General features: G+C 46.8%; 1 long non-coding RNA gene across 2 annotated transcripts in view; it reads left to right on the forward strand.

Moving 5' to 3' along the window:
• The window catches only part of LOC309652626, a 130,397-nt gene that overhangs the window by 94,747 nt on the left and 8,601 nt on the right, over positions 1-27,049 (forward strand). Inside the window, exons 3-4 of one of the 2 annotated variants that reach the window (XR_014258824.1) lie at positions 3,252-3,366; positions 17,035-22,289. This is a non-coding gene — a long non-coding RNA (uncharacterized lncRNA). Of the gene's footprint in view, positions 1-3,251; positions 3,367-17,034; positions 22,290-27,049 lie in introns of those variants that run through there. The other variant, XR_014258823.1, reaches the window with a different exon arrangement.

The following is a 27,049-nucleotide window of genomic DNA, read 5'->3' on the forward strand; positions in this document are numbered from 1 at the left end:
CATAGGTATACTTTGGTCATAGGGAAATCCACTTAAAACGGTCACTTTTCTGCTTCCCTGGAAAGAGATTTTTTTTGCGCTACAAAAGCAACAACAACAACATTGTAGTATTAGTTTCTATTTAATTCTTCTAATTGTATAAAACTGTCCAGATACTACCAACAGAAGAATAATATGTAAGGTTGAACCATATGAAATTGCCATTTCTATAGGTCAAAAAGAGTTGAATATAAGAAATTTCATATGGTTCAAACTAAAAATTATATATGTATATGGTGTATGTATGTATTAATATATCTGCTTTATGATATATAATACAGCTGAGAGGAGTGTGATTCTTCTGTATTCTTATTTCTCTAGCAAATATTTTCTCAGTGAAAGAGTGGTACGCCGTTCATATTCCTGTCCTCATACTAAGATGACATAAGACTTACTAACAGAAGACACTTTAGCATCCCAGGTTACATTTCTAAACATGAGGACGGGCCCCGATTTGGTCCTATAAGAATGGAATGAGAAGCTAATACGTGGGAAGATCACTAGAGGCACTAGCAGGGCTGCTGGCTCCCAGCGAAGGGAAAGGGTGCCCTGCACACCTGGGGACAGTGATCCCAGTGGAGTTGGCCCAGCGGGACCTCTTTGCACAGCTTCACTCAGAGGATTGAGATCATAATATATGTCCCTGGGGAGAGATGCTTTTTAGCAGAGTTTATTGGCAATTATTTTTTATTAGAGATTTTAAAAATTAAAAATACAAGTAGTATACCCAAGAATGATTTCAGGAGCAACTAATGTAATAGAATATTCCAGGATATTTTCAAAAGAAAAAGATGGGGCTGCTGGGGGTAGGGAAGCTTCCATGTGAGTGCAATCCAAAATGAGTAATGAAATAATAATTCCAGAGAGGAACAATCAAATTTTACTTCCTTATTTTAATTTATGTACTTACGTCTTTATTTGTTGCTTCTCCCACCTCCGTAAAACAGCCAGAGTAACCAGACCGAGTGCTCCTAAAACATATTTTTCAATGGTGATAACTATAAATTTTCATTGTGAAAAGTCAATAAGTTATGGAAAAGTATAAAAGAAGAAAGTAAAAATCACCTGTAACCTCATCCTTCAAAAAGTATGATTTTAGAGCACTTTTACTGAGACGTTTTTCTACACGCACACACTTTAAAAAATGCTCAAAAGAAACAAATCATTCTACACCTCCAGTCTCCAACTTTCTTTGTTTCCTTTAGTGACACCTACATGTCATGGACACCTTGCCATATCAATAGGTATAAAGCTATTGATCTTTTTAAAGTGACCACATAGTATTCAACTGTATGCTTAACCAATCAGTCACTGATACACATTTAGGTAGCTTCCAGTTTTGCTACTATAAACCTCGCTGAGGTAACCAGTCTTATCGTACACATCTTTGTGTACTTGTTTGATTATTCCTTAGGATTCATTCCTAGAGGTGGAATCTGTAACTCAAAGGACAAGGCTTCTGTTATTCATTGCCAAATTGCTCTCCAGAAAGACTGTGCCTATTTACAGTCCCATTAGTGGCAGATGTAAATACCCATTCCCGTTCACTTGGCCTGGTGATGATCTATATGTTTTATCTTTGCCAATCTGATAAATGAAGAATTATGTTCATTCAGCCTCACTGGTAATCAAAGAGATGCCAAATAACACAATACATCTTTACATATGTAGTCAACTGGTATTTCTTCTTTTCTGGATTACCTACTTATGCCTTTTGCCCATTTTTCTATTTGGATATTCCTCACTTTCTTATTGATTTTAAGAGCACTTTACATATTAAGGGTCCTCTTCTTTCAATTGCCATCTATGTAAAACATTTTTCCCAGTTTTTCATTTGTCCTTTCATTGTTTATGGCTTTTTATAGTTTTTACAGTGCTGAAGTTTTTACATTTTTATGTATTAAAGCAGTGAATATTTTTCTTAGAATTTCAGTCTTCAGGGTCACTCTAGCAAGGCAACATATTTATCTGCATTTTATTTTTCCACTCATACTGAGGTACACTACAGTTACAGCTCTCTTTTCCCTCCAAATCACGTTTCTCGTTACTTTCCAGAGGTTCTGGAATGAAAGCATAAGGGACCTTGGAAACCAGAGCAGAGGAAACATGACTATTAATAGTAACACTTGACATTTCTATTTTCAGTGTGCTATAGGATGACTAATTAGTCTCCCCTTCAACTTAGCCCCGAGGGTCACCCTGGCCACCATTCGTTCACACTACAGGCCACTGAGGCACAGGACAGAGAAAGGTGTGGCATTCCACTTGGTGGGTAACACTCTACCTGGCCAGGACTTAAATCCAAGCTCCCCATCTGTGCTTAAATCAAGGTGAGGCAATTTCCTCCACAGAGGCTGGTAGAGTCCCAGGATGCACTCAGCTGGTGGGGATGAGTTCTCCGGATGAAACTCCATACTTTCCCTTCCCCCTCCCCCCAAAAGGGAAATCATATAATATATAGGATGGTTTGCAACCTGGGGTTTTCTGACTTTAACTTGAGCCTCAGAAGGTATTGTACCACTTGTTAATTCACCGTTAGAATTTGACTATCAGGATGCCTGCTGCAAGAGTTAAGGAAGATGAAGAAAAAAGGGGGAAGTGAGTGGACAGAAAATGCCTTCTAACTTGGTGAAAGGTGTGCTCCCAAGGCCACCTCCCTTGAAACTCATTCCTACCACAAAGGTCGATTGCATGCTGGGAGCTGGGCTAGGGGCTGGGGAAACAAAGATGTTTTGCAGCTGCAACGGAGTCTGACGTGTCCTGTTGTGTGGATTGTATGGACAGTACAAGGTTCTACAGCAGCACAGAGGAGAGGCTTCCTGGAGGGGTGGCCTCTCTGCTGAGATCCGATAGATGCACAGGATTTCGTCAGGAAAGGGCAAATCTTTGGGGTGGGAGAGATGCAGGCAACATGCAAATGTTTGAGAGGCGTGGAGTGGGAGGGAAGCCAGGAGAGCCAGATTCAGAAAAAATAAAGGCCTATAGCAGTGCTTCTTCTATTATCTTTGGAGAAGGACTAGGCTTTTTTCCCCTCCAATATGTCACAGGCAATATTTTTGTAATCAGATGCAAGAAAAATGGATTAACACAAAATTAACAGACATTCAAAATACAAACTCTATTTTTATTATTAGATTCAGCAGACAAAAATTATTATCAAATTGCTATAAAAGTTTTGATTATTCTTAGTTTCTGTACTTATCTCGTTGCAGACCAGCAGCAGTTTGCCTTCTGGTACGGGTCCACAAAACTTGCTGTTTGAGCAGTGCTGAGCCAGAGCATTCTGGGAAGGAGATGGGGTTGGCAGTGTCAAATGCTGCCAAGGCGGTAAGTAAAATGCAGTTTGGTAATCCTTCGAATGTAGCAACAGATACATAGTTGCAAAGGGTACTTTCACTGGAGTGGTTGAAGAGTTCAGCAGCATTCACAGCGACTAAAAAAAGTGGAAGTGAAGACGAACTGAAACATGAAATGCTTAGGCTTTATATTGATAAACATCAGCCTTGTTTACACAAAACAGTTAACCAAAAAAATCTATGTTGTGGCAAGGAGTAAGGACAGATAGTAACCAGATAAAGTGTATCATGTAGTAGAAAATGTATCAGTTTAAGAGTCTGGGGACCTAGATTATCTAGTGGAGCCAGGCAGTCGGAAGCTGTGTGACCTTGGGTAAGTCATTCACCCCACTCTGGTCCTCAGTTTCCTTCTCTGCCAAATGAGGGGATTGTGTAAGATCCCTTCTCTGTGTTTACTTCCCACTTTGGCATTCTATGATTTTAGTGTTAAATAATCACTGTAAATATTGATGCTTCTCAAAATGGTACAATCTGGGGGGAGTCACTGAGTTCTGTTGAATCTGGCTGTGCATCTTCAAGAGCTCATCCATTGCCTGCAGCCAGGTGCCAGCCAGCAAAAACCTTCTCGCTTGGTTACAACTAGTAAGACGAACCTGTCCCCCAAACATTAGCAACCAGAATACGTGCTAAGATCCTACATGTTCATGCTGTTGGTGTAGAACCCACTTCAGGGTTTAGCTGGGAAGGAGAAGAAAGAGTCTGAAAGCATCCTTGAACTGCTCTGAGTTTTGAGAAAACCCAGAGCAAAGGTGGTGGGAGAGTGGGAGTGGGGAGCAAAGTCATGGTTGTGATGCAAGCTGGGCAGGGGTCGGGGAGACTCTGCAGTGGGGCGATTTTTCCTTTTCTGCCCAAACCACTCTGAAGTGTCGGGGACTCTGGCTGGATCATTGGTCCTCATCCTTGTCCTTTCTATAGCTAAGAAATTGACCTGTCGTTCTGTCTTTACAGTCCCTGATATCACAGCGTCCAAATTCAGCAAATCATGAAGTGTCCTGCAGGTCTTTCTCACATCCACTGTGTATTATCTTTGAACGTCACTCCTACCTTTATAGACCTTACTAGGACTGTCTCCTGCATTTCCTTCTGGGCAGAATTAGCAGAGGCACTGTGTGATCACAGACACACCCACCCACACAGACACACACAAAGACACACACACACACACACACACACACATGCTTTGTTCAGTCAGAGCAGAAGAAAGCAATCCAGTGGGCCCAGGTAAACAATGAATTGCCACATGCTCCCTGCAGAGTGGCTTCCCGATAATGGGCAGGGTTGAAAGCAGGGGCTGTTTTCTGTGGGTCCCCTCGTAGCTTCACATCGCTCTCTGCCCATTAAGTGAAACTGGAACAAGCCATTTGGGTGGTTGCAACCACATCTGGCTGAAGTGCCCAGCTGTTACTCTCTCCTCTCTCTGGTTCCCAGTCCCCGTGATGTGGGCTCATTATGGCTGTGATGGTTGCTGATGACATTAACGCGCTGTGCTGCTTCTCCATCACACGTGCCATCTGCTCCCATAAGCCCTGTGGGGTAAGTGGTAGGTAATTGTTTCCCATCGGTAGTCAATTTTCTCAGATAAAGGATGCAAGATTCAAAAATAAACATCCGCTCTGAGCCGTTGCAATGAGGCCAGTGTGGATCTGGGGGCAGTCACCCCATCTACTACGAGTAGTGGGTGAGGCTGCTTTCCCCGTAATTCAAGTCGAAGGGCAATTTGATTCATTAACAGTGGCTCTGGGAGACGAAGAGGTTCAGAAAGAGAGCAGAGGCAAAAAAAAAAAACAATCCCTGAGAGTTCTTATAAAGCAGCAGGGTCAGTGCAAGAGAGAAAGGGAAAGATGGAGAGAGAAATTGGTGATTCATCAGCGAAGGCTTACTCGTGGATGGGAATGAAAGATAAGAGCCCATGTAGTTTTAGCAGTGGGAAATGGGCTTGGGCTCCATGACCTCAGCTTCTTAGCTGTTGTTAGCTATGGCTTCGGCTCTCTCACCAAGGACCATAGGTTCCAGACCAGAACTGAAAGTGCAGCATGTCAGGGAGTGCCAGGCACGGCTGAGAAAATGGGCACGCAGAGAGCATAAGATGGGGTGATGCCAAAGAGGAGGCCAAAGGCCAGCTTACGGAAATTATGACGGGAGAAATGTGATTTAGCTGCGTCCTCCCAGACTCCCAAGATGATTGATAGGGCTTGATTTTTTTTTTTTTAAGGAAATTGCATCCTGTGGTTCACTTTTAACCTGTTTTCCCTTAAGAACTGCCACACAGCATCCTCGGTTTGACTTTCACCTCCCCTCAAAGCTCATCCCCACATACATCAGTCATTTATTCAACAAATACTTATTGCTCTCCTGCCGGCTGCCAGGCGCTGTTCTCACTGGGAGCTTGCTATGGGCCTCTGGAACTGGGCAGGCCCAGGTTTGCCATTTGCTGCTGCAAATCTGTAACCCCTCCGAACTTATGTTTTTGAATCTCTACAGTGGGGTAATTGTACCAGTTTCCTGTGATTGTTATGAGAACCAAATGAGACTATGTGTGGCTCAGGCCAGAGGCAGAAAAGGCCCTTGATAAACATGGGGGCTGAGATGATGAGCATCCCTCCTTTCCCACACCGGACCCGTCTCTTCGCATCCTTTCATCCGTGTGGTCCTCTCACGCCTCCTCCACTAGCTGGGGTCTGCTGCCCGCACCTGCTCAGGCCCTGATTTCATACCGACTGTGCCCAACTGCTAGTCCCTACTTTTGGGAAGGGCCCCATCCCTCCTCGGGGCAGGGTGAGGGCAGAGCTTTCCTCCCTGGGGCAGCTGGGCTGGTCTGGAGGGGTCGCCTTCCAGCAGCCTTCCTGCCCACCCGGTGCTCCTGAGTTAGGAGGATTCCCTAACACCAGGCTTGCTCCAATTGCAGTCAGTCCCGCTAATTGATTCATGTTATTTTATTTTCTGTACCGGTGGTTAGGGCCTCAAGCAATTTTATGCAAATTAATGAACCTTATGCAAATGAGGGCATCCCTAGACTAATTGCACACAGAATGGAAGCTTTGTGGGCACCTCCCCCATGCAAGTGTGCCCTGACTCCTTCTCATCCTTTAAATCACTCCCAAACTCCCCCAGCTCCACAAGCCCCCAAGATCAACAGCCTCCCCTTCCACCAGCCTCCCCACCTGCAGGCTCCTCAGCAGCCGGTTTGGAATGTTTGAGGTACTGTGTCAGCCCTGTTTGCAAGGGCTGGTGGCTGCCTGATGTCCCAGGAAACCATAGCCTTGCGGGATACCCCTCCCAGCTTGTTTTTACTTTAAGTCATTTGAATCCCACCCAGCTTCCTTTTCCTATCTTCCCAGGACAGGTGAGACCAGCCCAGGGCAGCCTGGAACCTGCCAGAGGTTCACAGAGCTGACCTGATATGGCCGCTTTGGGTAAGAGCAGGGCTGTGTGTGGCCCTTCTATCTCCAGGGGACCCTGTCGCCAATGTTAGGCCCATTTTTGGTCCCAGCACATTGACAACTAGTCCTCAGGAAGGTGCTGTCTTAAGTGGGGTTCCCTAGAAGCAAGCAGAGCCTGAGATAGGAATTGAGGTGTGAGTGGCTTGTTGGAAGAGGGCTCTCAGGAGAAGCCTGCGAGGGAGTGAGGGAAGCAGGATGGGGCAGGGGAAAGCTGAACGGATGTGGGTTCAGATAAGTCTTGACTTAGCCTGATCCCTTGGGGAGCTCTGGAGTTGCCCACCTTGAGGCAAGGGGGTGGGTTTGTACCATTTCCAGCCCCTGCTTAGAGAGGCATTGGCTGCCAGTAGCCCCAGGGGGCAGAGGTGGTAATCTCCCAGGCATTTGGGGGCAAGGGGGCTCCCGTCTGAGAAGGGGTCAGCCAACACACAGCAGTTGGGGGATGGGTGTGCCAGCCCAGGTCAGGCACCAATGTGCATCTCTACAAGCACCAAATGAAATGCTAGGTCATGACCTCTGAGATCAAGGTCCATTTCTTTCCATTTCTTTGTTTGTTTGTTTAACCTAATTTAACATCCCTGTAAAGCAGGCATTTAAATCATCCCCATTTTATAAATGTGATAACTAGTGCTCAGGGCAAGTTGCCACCTTCTTCCAAGGTCATATGCCCCGTGAACCTCCTAGACAGAAGAGGGATTTGAACTTGGACTCACTGACTTTCCCTGGGGGGGGCCTGTCTGGCCTGGCCGTGGGCCAGGACCTTTGTATCCAGCCCCTCAGATGTCCAAGGTCAGTATGTGCCACCTCAGAGCTCTTACACACCTAGCTTTTCTCAAGAGCCCTCTTTCCCTATAGCTCCTTTTAACAGAATCCTTCATGGAAATGTGTGTAGGGGGGTGTCGGGGGTACTGAGGTCATAGGTGACACGAAGCAGAGCCCAAGCTTTCCCATCCTCCTTCCCCCTTCCATCCTGCTCCTTCCTCTCCTCCTAGATCCCGTGGTCCCGTTTCCCCTTCCCCTCTCACCCCTTCTCCTCCCTTCCTTCCCCTCTTGGACCCCTTACCCCACCTTCGTTTCCTCCTCCTTTCTCCCCTTTCACTCTCTTCCCTCCAGCTTTGCCTTCCCCCTCCCCGCTTCCTCTTCACCCCCCCCTTTGCTTGCCTTTCTCCTCCCCCCCTCCCCCACTCTCCCTTGCCATCCCTCCCTTCCTTTCCCTTCCCTTTCCACCTCCCCTTTCCCCTCCCCCTTTCCCTCTCACGCATCACCTTTCCCGTTCCTTTCCACCCTCTTATTTCCCCCTCCTTTTTCTTCCCCTCCCCCCATTTCCACCCCCATCACCTCCCTTCCCCTTTCTTTCCATCATCTTCCTATTCCCTTCCTTCCTTACCACGCCTTCACTCCCTCACCCCCTCCCCGCCCCCCTGCCTCCCAGAGGGCCGACACCCCCTCCCCAGCCCTTGCCCCTAGATGAGCCAAAGTCTGTCCCTCTCAGCCCAGGACGGATTATCCAGACTAGTGTGCCAGGCACGCTCTGCACTGAAGGCAGCATCTCAGCTCTGGGCGCTCCCGCCCTCCCCCCGCCCGCTGGGGGAGGGGAGCAGGAAGGGAGGCCCTGGGCCTCCCTGAGTCCCGGGCCGGTGCTTGGCTCGCGGGGCACGCAGGGGTTTCGAGCAGCCCGGGCCGACTCGGAGACGGTAGCTGGATCCGCCTCCGCATGGCAGTCTAGCTCGAGAGAGGGCGCAGGCGGGGAAGTGAGTGAAAGCGCGGCTGGAGGGGATCACTGTATCGTGACTCGGGGAGCAGCCTGCTGCCAGGCGGCGCCCCCCGCCCCCCCGCCAGAGAATGGACAAGCGAGGAGCACGCTGCGAATCCACGTGGCTGCAAGAAGCTAAAAGTAAACCGTGACGGTGGGTGCTCCGCGCATGGGCCCCACGCTCCCCGCCCTTTGCATCAGCAGCAAAGCCCGAGTTACCCGCCCTCCTCCCGAGAGGTGTTCCCAATGCTGGGCAGCTGGCCAAGGAGTGTAATCATTAAAGCCAATATTGAAAGAGCGCTTACCATGTATCTGGCGTTGTGCTAAGTCATCCCATTTTACAGATAAGGAAACGGAAGCATATTGAAATTAAGTCACACAGCCGGTAAGTTGCAGAATTCAAACACAGGAGGTCTGCCTCCAGAATCTGGATCCCTAACGACAGCAGTGACAGCCTCCCTGTGCTCAATCAAGATGCCCCAGAGGCTCAGAGAATGGATGAGAGAATGATCTGGAAACACTTTCTCAAGACAGCAGCCAGAGAGGCAGTCCCATTTCTCTAGGGAAGGTGGCCACAGAGCTGGGAGTTTCTCTCTACCCTTTCCCTGTGTGGATGGGCTGCATGCCTGTGGCTCCCTGTGGCTCTGGTCCTCCTGATGGTTCTGGCCAAACCTCAAGCCATCCGAAAACTATTTCCCCAAGGGCAGGAAAAAACTGTGCATTTCTTCTCTCCTTGGAGCTTGTCCTGGGACCCCCTCACACCACTGCCTTAACCTTATACGCTGCCCTCCCCAGCGCTCCATCGCTGTGGGTGACAGTGTAACCTGCAACCCCTGCCACTCTTCCCACCATCGCCGGGGTGACTGGACATCTGGAATGAGTCATGAGGGGCATGGCTTTGCCATAAAGGAAGGCAGCGCATCACCATGTGTCCTACATCGTCCCCTATGAATGGGGCCCAGAACTGACACCCTCCAAGATTCCTTCTCATTTAGGCGCTGTGATAATAGCAGCCATTTGTTGAGGCTTCCCTCTGTTCCAGGCTCCTTATAAACATTATTGCTCCTCCTCCCAGCACCTCTGAAAGACAAGTGTCATTATCCCCGCTTTAGAGGTAGGAAAACTGAGACTTGGAGAGGTTAAGTGACCTCCTGGCCAAAGGTCCCGGCAGGAAGTCTCCTGACTCCCAAACCTCTCCTTTCCCCACATCGTGTCTCCCTGCTGGGGTCAGAGAAGAGCTCTGAGGTCAGCCTCCAAGCACCTCCCACTCCAATTTGTCAACCCTCGGCAGGGCCACTGTGTCTCCCACAGCCCTCCTCCCCGCTCCTCCCGCCTCTCCCGCTCCCTCTCCTTCCTTTCTTCTTCTGATTTTCCAAAAGTTCAATTTCCACCTGCCCTTAGTTGGGGTGCCCAACTAAGGGCAGGAATGGGACCATTCCCTCTGCTCAAAGGGGGAGCAATTGGAATGGCAGAGGGAATGGTCCCATTCCTTTCCCTCCATCATCTCTCTCAGTCCTGACAGTTACCCAGTTGTAATAGGATTCACAGCTAAAGCTGGAGGTATCACAGGGCTGAGGGCACCACCAGAACATGCGTGAGAGTGAGTGTGCCTGAGTGCGCGGGAGAGCGTGTCTGGAGTGGGTGTGTGCCTGCACGCCCAGCAGTATCTGTAACAGGGAGCAGAGTAGATTTGAGCAGATCAGGAAAGGACTTTTCCTGCAGGCTCGTCCGGCACTCAGTTTTCATGGCGATGCAGGTAGCTGAAAGCTGGAGCCGGAGAGCTGGGTGGCTGAGGGCTGTGCACACCCCAGCTTCATGGGGCCCATCTTCCAGCTGCCCGCAGAGCTGAGAAGCAAGGCTCTGGGTTGCCTTTACAATGGAATTGTGTTTTGTTTGCTTGGAGTGTCCGAAGGGGCCCAAGCCAGAAAGGAAGGCTGGGACTGGGAAACCTCATGGCAGTTCTGGGTAGGAGGAGGGAGAGGGAGGAATCCTGAAGAAGATCAGACTTCCCCACCCCTAACCAGGGCAGATGCCTTTGACTTCTGGGACCTCAGCGGCGGGGAAGTGTGTTGAGAGGATATACAGCGGCAGCTTAAGCTCTGCAGGAAGACTTTGGCTGGGACCTCCCAGCCCGTTGCCTCAGCATGGAACTAAGGGAGGAAGGAGAGGCAGGAGTGGCCGCTTATCTTGTCGTAGGAGGACCCAGATTGCATAAGCGCTTGTTCCCAGAGGCCTTGGGAAACCTCTCTGTGTGGTCCAACGCCTCACCCCCACCCCCCGTCCCTGCCAACCGAGCTGGACCTCGCTGCATTCTCATTACGAGGGCTGCCATCTGCAATGCAGGCAAGGGCGAGGTGCCTCCTCTCCCGCTGGTGTGCTGAGAAATTAGGTCCAGGGGCACATCAATCTCTTTCACAGCACAGTTATGTGCTAAGAACAGATAGCTTCTGATAGGGAACCCGCCAGCAAGTGGCAAAACACCTCTCTCAGATGCAGTCTTGGGTATTGTAGACACGTGCTTCCAGAAGGCAGAGACTGAGGCCTAATCCCAGCAGACGTGCGTCTCCATCCCTTCATCGTCGCTCTGCTCTGGCACACACACTGGAGTTATTAGGGGGAGTATCGATATAATGATAAGGCCACTGAGTGGCCTCTGTGTGTCCCATGGCCAGGAAGAGAGGAAAGCTGGGGACACCCGTGTTTCAGATTTCTGAACATACCCTGGGAGCTGGAGCGACCCTGGAGCTTCCCATGCCCAGGGCCCAGCAGAATTTCTGGAAACCAGAGCGCTTCCTGAGTCTTTGTCCCATCCCGATCTGACCTGTGTGGGCAAGATTTGCTAGAAGGAAAGCTTTTGCTGCCCCCGACTCAGAGTTTTCTTTCAGGCAGGGCCTCCCCACCCCCATTTACAGGAAAGATGAGGGATGGAGTCTTAGAGAAAAGTGCTCCCTGCATCCATCCTCCCCTCTCATCCAAGACCGTGTCCCTCCAAGAAGGCTGAGTCAGCCTGGCCAAGGCCCGCCTGCTTGAGGCCCCTGCTGACTCCAGCTTCTGAGTGGATTTATATTGAAATTCAAATGAGATCGAGGTTATCCAGGGTGAATGAGGCTGCTCCTCATCCCTCCTTTCTCTGGAGGGGGCTGCAGACCGTAGATCTTAACCTTCTTCAAGAATTGTTTTTGAAAGCAGAGTTAGACAGGATGGAGTAGATACAGGCCAGGGTAGGAGGGGGAGAGGCCCTTGTGGTCCATTCAAGCCCTGTGGTTGCAATTCCTTAGCTAAAAAGAATAGGAACGGGGCACTTCCGATCCTCATCGGAACACCTGTGTTCCCTTGAGATCTTCAGGAGGCTTCTGGAGCGAGCTCACCATTGCTGTGCATGCAGGCATAGGCTGGGTGTGAACCCCAGGCCCATTGCAGTCATCAGATCGGGAATTGAACTCAGCACAGTGGGAAGGGCATATGCTTCATGGCCTCTGCTGGCTGAGACTGCTGTTTTAATTTTCAGCTGCACGTTTTCTTTTACCACCTGAAGCAGTAGCCGGTCTCTGGGTTCTTCCTGAGCAGACAGAATGCAGTCTGACGACCCCGGGAGCATCCATGCAGAAGCACACTGGCCAGGACTAAAAGCCTAGTGCCTTCTGCCCTGGAGTCGGCCCCATTTCCTGAGACCCCGGGCAGGCCCAGCCCGCAGGCAGTGCTGCGGAAGTCTGGCCTCCAGTCTGCGGGATTCCAGCAAGGTGCCATTTCCATATTCTCTGGCAATAACTAATTAGCGATTATAAAGCTCTTTGAAATATGAAGTGCTGCATGATAATATCTGTAATGAGCCTGATTCTTTCCCTCTTGCATGCGAGGCGGGGGAGTAGGTTTAACACCCATTAGGGGGAGTTGGGCTGCAAGGCAGCTTCTTCCCCAAGGGGCATGAGAGTCCTGGTCTGATCAAGTGGTCCTGGGGAGGGGGCCTGGGAGAGCAGCCCACTGGCAAAGCAGCACTTTGATGCCCGCCCTCCTCCAATCTTCTGACCACCCCCATCAGCTGCTTACCAGCTTCCGAATTACCCTCTGCTGGGTGGGAGAAGGAGCGGGGCAGTGAGGATGGTGGATGGAAAGGGGAGAAGAGAAAGGTGGAGTCGGGGCGAGGAGAATGAGTTGGGCTCGTGATCTCCTTAATGTGACTTGGAATTTCATATTAATATATCACCTCAGAAAAAAATTAATGAGAAACATGAAGAAAATAGGATAATGAATATGATAATATATGGGGAGTGCTTTGGGCTTCTTGGAACAAAGGTACAAGGAATTATTGCTGTGATTTTCTCATGATGCATATATATTTTTATTAAACTCTAAAAAAAATGCCAGCAGATTCACTTCTTTGCAAGGTACTAACGCCCCGCAGAGGAGTCGTTCTTCAGTTAGTTTCCTGAGCCTCTGCCCACCCCTTGGCTCTTGCTGCGCTTCTGGAGACTTCCAGCTTAAGGGATGCGGAGTGTCGATTAGAATAGTCAGTGGCTTTGCCCGGAGTGTCTGGTGCACACGTGCCTGGAGAGATGGCTTTCTGAGCAAGTGGGGCTCAGGAGGGCTGGGGGCTGGGATGGAGGGGAATTGAATGCAGAACAGAAATAGAAGTCAGCGTTCTGGCTGCATGAAAACTTGGGGAAAGAGCAACTTACTTGTGTTCAGTCTGCTGGCCGCCCTGCCCAAGGGTCCACTCAGGCCAGACTTCTTTTTAAAGATTCAAGCATCATTAAATATAAGTTCTCAGTTGGAAGGGAACTTTGTGGGGCTACCTTGGCAAGGGACTACAGAGACTAGAATGAAGATGAGACCATCACAATTTCTACTTCTCGCGTCCCTATACCAGCGGTTCTCACTACACAGTCCCCAGGCAGCAGCCTCAGCACCACCCGGAACTTGTCAGAAATGCACGTCCGTAGCCCCCACCCCAGACCCAGTGAATCAGAAATTCTGGGTGTGAGGCCCAGCAATCTGTGTTTTAACAAGTCCTTCAACACACTCAAGTTGGAGAACCCGGACTCGGGAATGAGTTCTGCTCCAGGAAAAAAAAAGGGATGGGGTGGGCGGTGCCCTTGGTAAAAGTGCATTAACTATGTGCAAAAGCTAAGTTAAGTGATAGGAAGGTCTGGAGACTGAGTGTCACAGGTTGGATGTCCCACAAAGCTGACTCTGAGATGGAGTTTAACAAGTGGAATGTCTACTAGGGAATGCCCTTTTTTTAAAAAACTTTTTATTTTATATTGGGGTATAGCCCACTAACATCCATTAACATCTATTCTCCCCCAAACTACCCTCCCATCTAGGCTGCCACATAGCACTGAGCAGAGTTCTCTGTGCTACACAGTAGTAGGTCCTTGTTGGTTATCCATCTTAAATACAGCAGTGTGTACATGTCGATCCCAAACTCCCTAACTATCCCTTCTCCCTACCCTTCCCCCTGGGTAACCATAAGTTTGTTTTCTACATCTGTGACTCTACTTCTGTTCTGTAAATAAGTTCATTTGTGCCCCCTGTTTTTTTAAGATTCCACATATGAGCAATATCATATGATAGCTATCTTTCTCTGTCTGACTTACTTCACTCAGTATGACAATCTCTAGGTCCATCCATGTTGCTGCAAATGGCACAGTTTTGTTCCTTTTTATGGCTGAGTAATATTCCATTGCATATATATATGTATATACCACATCGTCTTCATCCATTCCTCTGTCGATGGACATTTAGGTTGCTTCCATGTCATGGCTATTGTTAACAGCGCTTCAGTGAACATTGGGGCGCATGTATCCTTTTGGACCACGTTTTTCTCCAGATATATGCCCAGGAGTGGGACTGCAGGGTCATATGGTAGCTCTAGTTTTAGTTTTTTAAGGAACCTCCGTACTGTTCTACATAGTGGCTGTACCAGTTTACATTCTACTAGGGAATGCCCTTGAGATCGGTACCTACGGTGGGGATGGGAGGATGGGGGGAGGAAGCGGGAGAGGGCAGGAGGAGAAGTTGAGTTGTGATCCATGCCTGGGGACAGCCTTAGTGGTCCCACGGGGAGCTCTGGAGCTTGGATGGCCCGCCAGTGATGCAATGAGTTGAAGTAAGATGGCTAGACCTTTATACCCCATGTCAGACAGTCACTGAGTGTGGGTTGCTCTGGGAGTGGCGTGCTCTTGGCCTAGGCTGAGGCTGTCCCTGAAGGTTCCACCACTGACCAGCTGGGCGACCTTGGCCAAATTTCTCTCTGCCTCTCTGAGCCTGTTTCTCAGTAGGAGTTGCTGAGTATTAGATGTAGCTATTCAGAAAGGACCTAGGAAATTGTAAATGCTTTCATTCATTCAATAAATATTTCTTGAGGGCCAACTATATGTCAGGCTAGGAATGCCCTCCTCCCTGACCTTACAGAATTGAGAATCTCATGGAGGGGGGTGGATCAGAAGTCCATAAACACACAAATATTTGACTACAAATTGTGGTGTTACCACACTTTGGAACAGAACAGGCTGTCAAAGAAGATACAAAGGGACCTAATTTAGATGGGGGATGGTGAGGCGGTGCTCTCTCCAGATGCTACATTAAGTGGAAGAATGAAGGATGAGGAGTTTTCTAGGGGTGGAGGGTGTGGAGGTCATTTCCAGCCAAAGGAACAGCAGATGCAAAGGGCCCGAGGCAGGAAGGGGCTTGGCTTGTTAAGGAGGGCAAGGATAGAAGGAGCTGGATGCAGAGCCCTGAGGGCTGTGCTAAGGAGTTTGGGTTTTCTGCCTAGTGAAGCAGGAAGCCATCGGGAAGGTTTAAGTAGGGGAGCGACAATGACAGTGACTGCTCTGGCTGCTATGTGGAGAGCAGATCGTAGAGGCAGGAGTGAGAACAGTTAGGGACAATGGCTAAGTCCTGGTGAGATGATGGTGTCTGGGACTGGGTGGTATCATGGAGGTGGAGAGCTGTGGGCAGGTTCCAGACACACTCTGGAGGGAGCGCTGACGGGAATTGGTGGTGGTTTGGAAGTGAGGGATGAAGGAGAGGAAGATGCCAGCTCCGGTTCCTTGGTTTCTGGCTCGAGCGGCTGAGTGGAGGCTAAATGCCTGTTGAACTGAATCGAGGAGGTTCTGAGGCAGCTCAGGGGCTGTTGCAATACAGGCAGCGTGGAATTCGGATGGCTAACAGGAAGGAGCCCACTAATGCACAGTGAGAAGGAAAAGGAGAAGAAGAAGGAGGAGGAAGAGGAGAAGGAAGAAAAGCAGATGATGTAGCAAGTCATCAACACCTAATATTCATTGAGTACTTGCCACCGGCTATGTGCTATTCTAAGCACTTTATTATCTTACTATTCTTGACAGCTATTCTATGAAGCCTATAAAATTATTATCCTCATTTTACATACAAGGAAAAGAGGACCAGAGAGGTTATGTAACTTGCCTGAGGTCACACAGCCAGGAAGTGGTGCAGCCAGGCTTTGAACCAGGCAGTGCAGCTTCTGGAGCCTGAGCTTGAACACCCTATACCTTCTTGCCCCTCACAATGCCAGCTGCTGCTCAACAGGCATCCACATGGACCCCGTGAGCCATCTCACATACCTTGTCTCTGTCCTTCCACAACCCTCATTTCACCACTGAGAAACCTGAAGGCTCAGAGGTTCGATAACTTGCCCAAGGTCACTCAACTTGAAAAGGGCTGAATCAGGGTTCAAACTCTAATCTGTCTGACTTCAAAGGCCCTGCTGTAACCACAATACTGCACCTTTCCCCAGAGGCATTCAGACCCTCTTCAAGAGGAAGGAGACAAAATAAGTTTGTTATATTTCATTCTAATGGCCAGCTTTCATGCCTGTGATAGCACAGAGACACGCTGGCTGTCTTCCCCCTCCTATTCCTTGATAAGCTCTCAGAATTTCCTTGGAACTCAAGTCTTCATCCCTCGTCCGTCTATCCATCCTTCAATGCATCCAGCCAGCCTTCCTTGACATGCAGCCATGTGCTTAGTTCTGTTCTAGGTCCCATGGTGCATCCAAAATGAATATAACACAGTGTCCCTGACCTTGGGAATTTTACCATCTAGTTGGAGAATAATAAGAACCATTTGTGTAGATCTTTTTGGTATCCCAAGCAACTTCCCCTATTTGTACCATTAATTCTTATCATGTTTGGCATGATCCCTTCACGGATGAGGAGACTGAATTCTGCCAACAACCACATGAGCTTGGAAGAGGATCCCAAACCCCAGATAGGAAGGCAATCTGGCTGACACCCCTGATTGCAGCCTTACAAGATTCAGCAGAGGACCGAGCCAAGCTGTGCTCTAGCTCCTGACCCATAGGAATGGTAAAATTGTACATGATGGCGAGCCACTAAGTGTGTGGAAAATTCATCTAAATGGCCAAACAATATATCCCATCCCACACTCTCCCCTACAACTGTGACTTTAACATGTCTCCCATCAATAGGCGGAGTCTAATTCCCCTCACCTTGAGTCCAGATGGGTTTGTGACTACTTTGACGACAGAGGACCATGGAAGTGACACTGATTTTCACGACTGGGTCATAAAAGGCAATGCAGCATCCACCTTGTCACTGGATCACTTGCTCTTGGAGCCCTGAGCTGCCATGTAAGAAGTCTGACTATGCTGAGGCCGCCATGTTGTGAGGAAGCCCAGGCTCTACACGTGTGAGAGAACGAAGTTTCCAGCGACCCCAGCCTCCAGGCATTGACTCACTCCCAGCCCTCTAGTCTTTCCAACTGAGGTTCTAGATATCAGGGAGCAGACACAAGCTATCCCCACTGTGCCCTAACCAAATTCCTCACCCACTGAATCCATGAAGGTAAGAAAATTGTTGTTGTTTTACATTACTAAGTTTGGGGGCAGTTTGTTACACAATACTAGCGATCAGAAAACAGGCCAAACCCCAAATCCATGGGGTGGGAAAGGAAACTTTGCCTACTCCAATGTGCAGATTCACATGGCAAAGGGCATACATGTGTAATTTTCAAATAGCAAGGGCCTGAAGGTTTGGGAGCAATACCATGATCTATCAGACAGCCTTGTATCCAATTATATTAAGGATTCAGCTGAGGCCCAGAGAAGGTTCATGCTTTGTTCATAATCACACAGCATCAGCATCAAGGCTTCAGAGCCAGCCCTGGTGGGCATCTAGGGCTATCCATATCTGTGTGTTTGCCACACCCAGAGCTGGAACTGGTTGAATAAACTTGACCTGAGAATGACCTTCCCAGTGAAAGAGGAACCCAGTGAATGTACCCTGAATGATTTCCTTAGCTTTTAAAAGCCTGGGCTGGTACCTGTTGTAAATGGTTGTGCGGTATTGATATTTATTGGATTTTGCACCCTGTGAGTCGGTTTTGTGACTGCACACCCGTGATGGGTCACCTTTTTTTTTTTTTAAGATTATAAATGTAACATGCAAAAATCATATTTGTTACACTTATACATATTTATATCATACATTTGCAGTATATAGAGGCACTCAGAATATATATTATTTATAAGCATTGCTGCGTCTCAGGTTTGTTAGAAAGGCTCAGAATGAGAGTGTGTTTGTAAAGTGCTCCAGGGTCCTCTGGGATGAGGGCAGCTATGTAAGTGTAAGTCATTATCATTAAACTAAACTGCCTTCTCCGATTACTGACAGCACCAAAGAGGTTCTCCCAACTCCCCGGCCCCTGCACACGGCCTGGTAATGCTGGGGTAATATAAAGATAATATTACTGTAATAAGTACCTTGCAGCAGTTACACTTTTATTAGCAGCGGCCATATTGTAAGGAAGGGAGAGGCCCCCAGAAGTTAGCCAAAGGGTTGGTGAGGAAGGCAGAAGAACACTCAGAAAGGCAAGCAGAATTCTGGGTCCAAGCTAAGTGCGGGGCCGTGTAGCATGAGGTAAAATGGTCGCTCCTCATCCCCACCCACAGAGCTGATTTTCAATTTCAGTTGATCCTCAAATAGGCTGTTGAGTCCAGCTAAATGGGGTACTGGGTGGTGTGTAATTGATACAGGGGGGCTCCTGGAATTCTAGCCCCAGGGACACCCTACTGCATTTTAAGTGGCCTCCAAACTGAGGGGAGGCCCCAAATTGACGGCAGAAGCCCTCACTTTGATTGGGGTGTAATGGAGAGGGCCACAAAGCCATGGACTTCCCAGAATGAAATTAATCTCCATGGCTGATGGCTTCATTGGTTGCCCCCAAGTAACCTATGATCGAGCATAAAAGTTAGAAGGAGCTTCTGAATGGTTCTTGTATTTTACAATGGGCCCCTTTCCTCTTAGAGTTGCATCTATGTTACACTTGCTGCAGGTTGCATAGATCTTCCGGCCATATACTTGTGATGTGGAGAAACCTGTTATTTATAGATCTTGTGTCTCAGGGTGTTGGGAAATCTAAGAGTTACATCCACCGTCTCATTTGACCTTTCTAACATCTCTGTGAAGCCAGCCTTAGCTATCACCCCCATTTTATAGATATGGAAACTGAGGTCCAGAAGGGTTGAGTGAGTGGACCAAGGTGTTATGTCAGGAAGAGTCAGAACTGGAATTCAGGAATTTTGGCCTGAGGTCAGCAGCCCATTCCTTCGGGCTGTCCTGTCAAGGGAGGATTTGTACAGCAAAAGGGGACCTACCTTCTACAATTTTGCTTTGAAGGAGACAAAATCAGGAGGCAGAGGTCCAAGGTACTGGTTATCTATCACTGCATAACAAACCACCCCAAACTTAATGGGGTAACACAGCAGCAGCCATTTTATCATTACCCCTCGTGGTTCTGGGGTGACTGGGCTTAGGCAAGGCAGCCTCTCCAGCCGCTGCAGTCAGATGGCTGGAGGAGGCGACGTCTTGAAGGCTTCTTCTCTCAGATGTATGCTGCTTGGGTTGGGAAGACCCCAACAGCTGGGGGCTGGCACAGCCGGGCTCCTGCTCTCTCTGTGTGGTCTCTCCACCTGGTCCCTCCAGCATGACGACTTCGGGACAGCTGGATCTCTTCCGTGGCCGCTCAGGGTACCCAAGGTGGCTGTCCTTCGAGAGAGCCAGGTGGAAGGTGTATGGCCTTTTATCATCGAGCCTTGGAAATCACCCAGCATCACTTTTGGTTACTTTTCGAACTCTTTGTTAGATGTGAGTCATGAAAGCCAGCCCACCCTCAAGGGGAGGGCGTGAGGCTCCACCCTGCCCTGGGGGGACTGTTGCAGAATTTGGAGGCCTCTTTTAAAACCACCACAGTGTTGTTCAGACCACTGCTCCTTGAGGCTCCTTTCAGGACCCCCAAGCAGGACTCAGGCAGGGGTTAACCGCCCACCTCCCAACCTTTCCTCCCACCTGCCTCCAAACCGGCCAAACTGCCCTCAGCTCCAGCATGATCTGAAGAGGCCACCCGGGCACTGTCTGCTTGTGTGTTGATGATGTCAAAAGGCACAGCCGGGCCAGGCTCCCAGGGGCGACCCGTGTCGTGGTTAAGGAACCACAGCGACCCATCATCAAAAGCCCCTGGGCCAGAGCTGCTGAGAAGGTGTGTTTGCCTTTTGGCTGAGATGCTTTAAAACCCCAGCGACTCGGTTTCATTTTGAACCTGACAGATAAAAGGCCGACTTTGACTGAGAATATTAACTTTCTGGCTCCCGCCCAAGAAAGCTGAACAGATGAGGAAATAATATAAAATAAAAGGCGTCTGCAAACACTGATTGTCGGCTGCTTTCCATAAAATACGCCCACTGTTATGTGTAGCACTCTCCGAGTCTTTCATTTCTTGGCCCCCTCCCTCTTTTTCGCTCCCGGTACCAAAGGAACTGCCTTCTTTTATTTAGAAAAAAAAAAAAAAAACAGACAGAGAGGAAAGGGTGCATGTGCTAAAAACAGCCCCTCGTTCCTCTCCTGGAGGCGCCAAGCAGGTGCGCCCACAGGCTAACACTTCTGGCTCCTTGATGAGGATCGTGGGCGGTCCCTGGACCAGCCCCGCACGAACCTGGCTTCTGAGGCCCAGGAAGAAGGCTGTTCCTCAGGACCAGCCCCTCCCTGGGCCTCTACCTGCAGCTGCTTTCAGGCGGCCAGGGGAGCAACTTCTAGCTGTGAGGTCTCCTGCAGGCAGCGCAGAGGGCCTGGAAAGGTCTCCTGCAGCCGCTCCTGGACTGCCCTCGTGGACTGCCCGTGACTGGCCCTCTGGGAAGAGAGGGGAGGGATGCTGAGAGCAGAGGCTTCGGGAAGTGTTCTACATGGCACCTCTCCAGTCCCCACTCCGTGGCTGCTGCTGTCTCTGTGGTTGTCCCTTAACTGGGGGCATGAGGCCTGGACTGGGAGGGACCGCACTTGTCATGCCTTGACCTGAAACTTTAGAAAATCGGATGATTCATGTACTGGGTTGGCCAAAAAGTTCGTTTGGGTTTTCCCACAAGATGTTATGGGAAAACCTGAACGAACTTTTTGGCCGACCCAATATTAGTTTGCTCTGGTTGCTGTAACAAAGTAACCCATGCTGGGGGGCTTAAACCACAGAAATGTACTGTCTCACTGTTCCAGAGGCAGGAAGTCTGAGATCAAGGTGTGGGCAGGCTTGGTTCCTTCTGTGGGAAGGATCTGTTCCAGGCCTCTCTCCTTGGCCTGTAGATGGCTGTCGTCTCCCTCTGTCTTCACATGGTCTTCCCTCTGTGCCATCTGTGCCCCAACTTCCTCGTCTTCTAAGGGCAGTTGTATTGGATTTGGGCCCACCCTAAGGACCTCATTTTATCTTAATCACTTCTATAAAGGCTCTGTCTCCAAATGTAGTCACTTTCGGACGTCCTGAGGGTTAGGGCTTCAACATATGCAGAGGACACAATTCAGCCCATAACAACTCTGTAGCCTAAAAAGAAGAGTTACAGCCGGCGGTGGCCCTCAGCTGTGTTTCAGAGCAGCAGTCTAGGCACAGCACGCTACTTGATGGACACCCCACACCATTCATCACCCCGCTTTGGCCTGTCACCTCTGCTGTTTGTCTACCTTCCCCGCCTGGAGCCGTGGAGGCCCAGACCTTGCAGGCAGACAGCCAAGGGGCTACTTGCAAAGCAGGGTACTTGAGGGCATCAACTCCCTGCACTGCCACCCTGCCCACTGCACAGTGGGCCTGGTTCACGAGGGAAGCCCTCTTGGCTGTCTAGAAAGGTCAGATCAGTAAGGGCAGCAAGAACGGGAAGGTGGCTGTCAGCCTGGAGCACCTCCCACGCGTGGTCAGAGCAACAGACAAACTGCCGCCAACTCGAGCTGGGATACTGGGTGCGTCACCATAGTTCTCCACACCTAATTTTTTTCATCTATAAAATGAAGAAAAGGCAATCTGTCCATTTGTGATCTGAAACCCTACTGAGTGGATCCAGCCTACGAGAGTCTGGCTGGCTTCATGAGGTCCAGCCATCCAGTGGGTCACCTGACGTGAGGGTGCCTCTTCTTCCACAGACCTCAGGGGGAAAGGCCAGACGTTCCCGTGAAGCCAAGACAGTGACCCTCTGCTTGCCTCACCCATTACAGCCGTACACTCCCGAGTCTTGGCCATCCAGGGGCTCAAAGCAGTTGAGACCTCTGAGTCAGCCTTCCAGTGAGCAGAATGGAGGGGAAATATAATCGCTCCAAGAGCAGTCTTCTTGAACTTTTTTTTTTTTACTGCAACAGTAAGAAATTCTCATCACAACCCCTAACACACACACACACACACACACACACACACACACACACACACACACACACACACACACACACACACCACAACCTGTACCTTCAAATTATGTCCAGAACCGACCACTTTTCCCCACCATCACTGCTTCCACTTTGGTCCAGGCCACCATCATCTGTCACCAGGTTTATCTGAGAAGCCTCCTAACTGGTTTCCCTGCTTCCTCCTCCCCGCACTCCATCACCCGGTTCAGTCATTTCTCAACCCGGCAGTAAGAATGAGTCTATTAAAAGGTTAAGTCAGATTGTGTCACTCTCTGGCTCAAAACCCTCTCATGGCACAACTCAGAGGAAAGTCCAAGTCCTCCCAGGGACCGACCAGGTCCCTTGCCACCTCTGTCCTCACCTCCTCTTCTTGCCCTCACTCCCCGGGCTCCAGCCATACTGACCTCCTCGTTCCTCACACATGCCAGGGCCTTCCTGATTCCTCTGCTGAGGACCCTTTTCTCCACTTTGTTGGCTGTTTCTGAAAAGGCTATGGTCGGTGGGAAGGGTCTCCAACTGTCTTCTCAGGAGCCAAGGGGAGAGTTAAAGTCCCTTCAGTTCAGGATTCCCCGTGCCCACCTCTGCGTTACCCACAGAATGCTGAAAAGGGCCAGTGCCTGCTCCTTGCAACTTCATTAAAAATCAGTTGGCCATGCTGCTATGAGTTTATTTCTAGATGCTCCATTCGGTTTCGTTGATCTATGTGTCTATCCTTTGCCAATACCACACTGTCTTGATTATTATAGCTATCTAGTGAGACTGAAAATGGAGAATTATCATACTTGATATCTTTATTCTTTTTCAAATTTGTTTCAGCTCCTCTAGTTCCTTTGTCTTTCTATATGAGTTTTAGAACCAGCTTGTTTGTATGTACAGAAATCCTGCTGGGGTTTTGACTGGTGTTGCATTAAATCTATAAATCATTTCAGTGAGAATTGATGTATTTATTATGTTGAACTTTAACAATCCATAGGCATGGTCTATCATTCTGTTTCTCCAATTCTTTTAGGTTTTCTTTGATTTCTTTTATCACTGCTTTGTATTTTTCAGCATACAGATCCTGTACCTATTTTGTTATATTTATGCCTAAAAAGTTCATTCTTTTGGAATGATTATAAATTATACTGCTTTTTAAAGTTTTCGTTTACAATTTTACATTGCTAGTGCATAGAATTACAGTTTATTTTTCTATATTGACCTTATATCTGCACCCTTGCTATTATTAGTTCTAGGAGGTTTTGTTTTGTTTTGCAGATTCCTTGGGATTTTCTATGTAGGCAATCATGTTACCTGTAAATAGGGACAATTTTATTTCTTCCTTTCCAATACATAAACCTTTATTTCTTTTTCTTGCCTTATTGCACTGCTTAATCCACTGGTGTTGAATTGGAGGGGTAATTGTGGACATCCTTGCCTTGTTCCTGATCATAGGGAGAAAGCAATCCATCTTTCATCATTAAGTATGATGTTAACTGCAGGGTTTTTGTAGATGTCTCTTTGTCAGGTTGAAGAAGAGCCCTTCTATTTCTTGTTTGCTGAGATTTTTAAAAAAATCATGAATAGATATTGAATTTTATCAAGTACTTTTTCTGCATCAATTGATAGAATCTTGTGGTTTTTCTTCTTTAGACTGTCAATATTGTGAATTACATTTATCCATTTTTTAACATTGCGCTTCTGAGCTAAATCCCACTTGGTTGTGCTATGATTTTATATACTGATGGGTTCAATTTGCTTATATTTCATTGAGGATTTTTGTGTCTGTGTTTATGAGAAATATTAGTGTGTAGTTTTCTATTTTTCTACCCTCTTCGTCTTTGGTATCAGAGTAGTGTTGGCCACACAAAATGTGTTGGGAAGTGTTCCATGCTCTGCTATTCTCTGGAAGATATTTTATAGAATTGATGTTATTTCTTCTTTAAATGTTTGGTAGAATTTACCATCTGATCCTAGAGATTTCTCTTTTGGAAGGTTTTTAATGACAGCTTTAATTTCTTAAATAGTTAATTGACTATTCAGATGATCTATTTCGTCTTGGGTGGGTTTTGCTAATTTGTGATTTGCAAGGAATTGGTTGGTCCATTTTATCTAAGTTATCAAATTCATATGCATAGAGTGGCCCATATTATTCCCTTATTATCTTTTTAATATTTGCAGAGTCTGTAGTGATATTCCCTCTTTCTTCCCTGGGATTGGAAATTTGTGTTTTCTCTCTCTTTTTCCCTTTTTGTCAGTCCTGCTAGAGATTTATCAATTGTTTTGATCTTTTCAAAGAACTAGTTTTTGGTTTGATTGGTTTTATCTATTGCTTATTTGTTTTCCATTTCATTGATTTCTAATCTTTATTATTTCCTTCCTTCTGCTTGATTTGGATTTAGATTGTTTTTCTATTTCTAAGATGGAAGCTATTGGTTATTATTTGAGAACTCTCCTTTTCTAATGTAAGCATTTAATGCTATAAATTTCCCTCTAAGCACTGCCATAGATATATCACACAAATTTCAATATGTTGCCTTTTTATTTTCATGCAGTTCAAAATATATTTAATTTTTCCCTGATATTTCCTTTTTGATCCAAAGATTATTTTGAAGTATGTTGTTAACTTTCCCAGTGTTTGATGCTTTTCCTATTACCTTTCTATTACTGATTTTTAGTTTAATTCCATTATGGTATGAGAGCACACTTTGTATAATTTCAATTCTTTTAAATTTGTTAAGACTTGTAGTATACTGTCTATCTTGGTGAATGTTTCATGTTCACTTGAAAAAACTGTGTATTCTCCTGTTGTTGCATGGAATGTTCGATAAATGTTGATTAGATCCAGTTGTTTGACATCATTGTTTAATCTATATGCTTGCTGGTTTTCTGCCTACCAGTTCTATCTATTAAGTGTTGAAAAGTTTCTAACTATAATTGTGGATTTGTCTGTTTCTCTTTTCGGTTTTGTCAGTTTTTGCTTCATGTAGCAGAAACTCTTTTGTTAGGTGCATGCACATTTAGCACTGTTCTGTCTCCTTGGTGAATTGATCCTTTTATTGTTATGTAATGTCCCTCTTGATCTTTGGTAATTTTCTCTTCTCTGAAATCTCTTTTGTCTGATATTAATAGAGCCACTCCAGCTTTCTTTTGATTAGTGTTTGCATGGTACATCTTTTTTCTCCTTTAATTTTTACCCTACCTGTATCATTATATTTGAAATGAGTTTCTTGTAGACAGTGTATAGTTGGGTCATGTTTTTCTTTTATTTATCAATTCTGACCATCTTTCTTTTAATCAGTGTTTTTAGACCATCTATATTAATGTAATTATTGATATGTTTGATTAACTCTACCATTTTATTATTTGGTTCCTATTGGTTCCCTCTGGCTTTTGTTCTTCTGTTTGCCCTTTCTTGCCTAACTGGGGGTTATTTGAACATTTTCTAAGTAAAGCCTTTATTTTAGAAAACTTTTAGATTGACAGAAAAGTTGCAATGATAATACAGAGAGTTCTCATATCCCTCACCCAGTTTCCTCTAATGTCAACAGCTTACATTACTATGACGTTTGTCAAAATCAAGAAACCAAAAATTGGCACATTTTTATTAATTAAACTCCAGAATTTATTTAGATTTCACCAATTTTTCTACTCATCCCATTTTTCTATTCTGAGAGTCAATCCAGAATACCACACTGCACTGAATCATAGTGTTATTTGAACTTTTTGGTACTCAATTTTAATTTATCTATTGTGATTTTGACTGTATCTCATATAGTTATTTTAGTGGTTGCTCTGGGTATTATAAAATATATACATAACTTTTCACCATCAATTTGGAATGAATGTTTTGCCACTTTAATTGGGATGTACAAAATCTACCACTGTTTAAAATCTTTTACCTTCCCTCTTCTGTGCTGTATCCATCTTGTATATTATATCAATGTGTGTCCAAACCCCCAGAAGATAATGTTATAATTTTTGTTTTCAACGGTCAAACATATTTTAAATATCTCAAAATAGAAGAATAATCTATTATATTTACTCAGATGTTGACCATTTCTGTTGCTCTTCCTTTATTTCTGATATTCCAAGTTTTCTTCTGTTATCATTTCCTTTTGGTTTGAAAAACTTCCGTTAGCAATTCTTTGAGAGCTCTGTGGTTACAAATTCTCTTAATTTTCTATCATCTGAGAATATCTTAATTTCACCTTCATTTATTTCTGAAGTATACTTTTGCTCAATTTAGAACTGTGTTCACAGGTTTTTTGTTGTTGTTTTTAGCACTTTAAAAATGTTGTGCCACTTCTTTTTGGCCTCCATCATTTGTGTGAGCTATCTGCAGTCATTCAAATTGTTAAATTGTTGTTTCCCTATAGGTAATGCTTTGTTTTTCTCAGGCAGCTTTCAAGAATTTTTCATTTTTAGTTTTCACCAGTTTATGAGGTGTCTAGTCATGGATTTCTTTGGGTTTGTCCTATTTTGGATTCACTCAGCTTCTTGAATACATAGGTTTATGTCCTTTGCCAAACTTGGGAAGCTTTCAGCCATTATTTCTTCAAATATTTTCTCAGTGTTGCACTCTTTCTCCTCTCCTCTGGGTCTCTGATGACATAAATGCTAGACTACACAGCTCCCTGAGGCTCTATTCATTTTTTTCCAGTATTTTTTCTGTCTGTTTTTCAGATTGGATAGTTTCCATTGATCTATCTTTACATTCACAGACTCTTTTTGCCCAACCTCTGCTATAGTCTGTTCTAAGTACAGCAGCCAGAATGATCCATTTAAAGCTGAAGT

The sequence above is a fragment of the Balaenoptera physalus genome, assembly GCF_965194825.1.
Source record: "Balaenoptera physalus genome assembly, chromosome: X".
NCBI classification, from domain to species: Eukaryota; Metazoa; Chordata; class Mammalia; order Artiodactyla; family Balaenopteridae; genus Balaenoptera; species Balaenoptera physalus.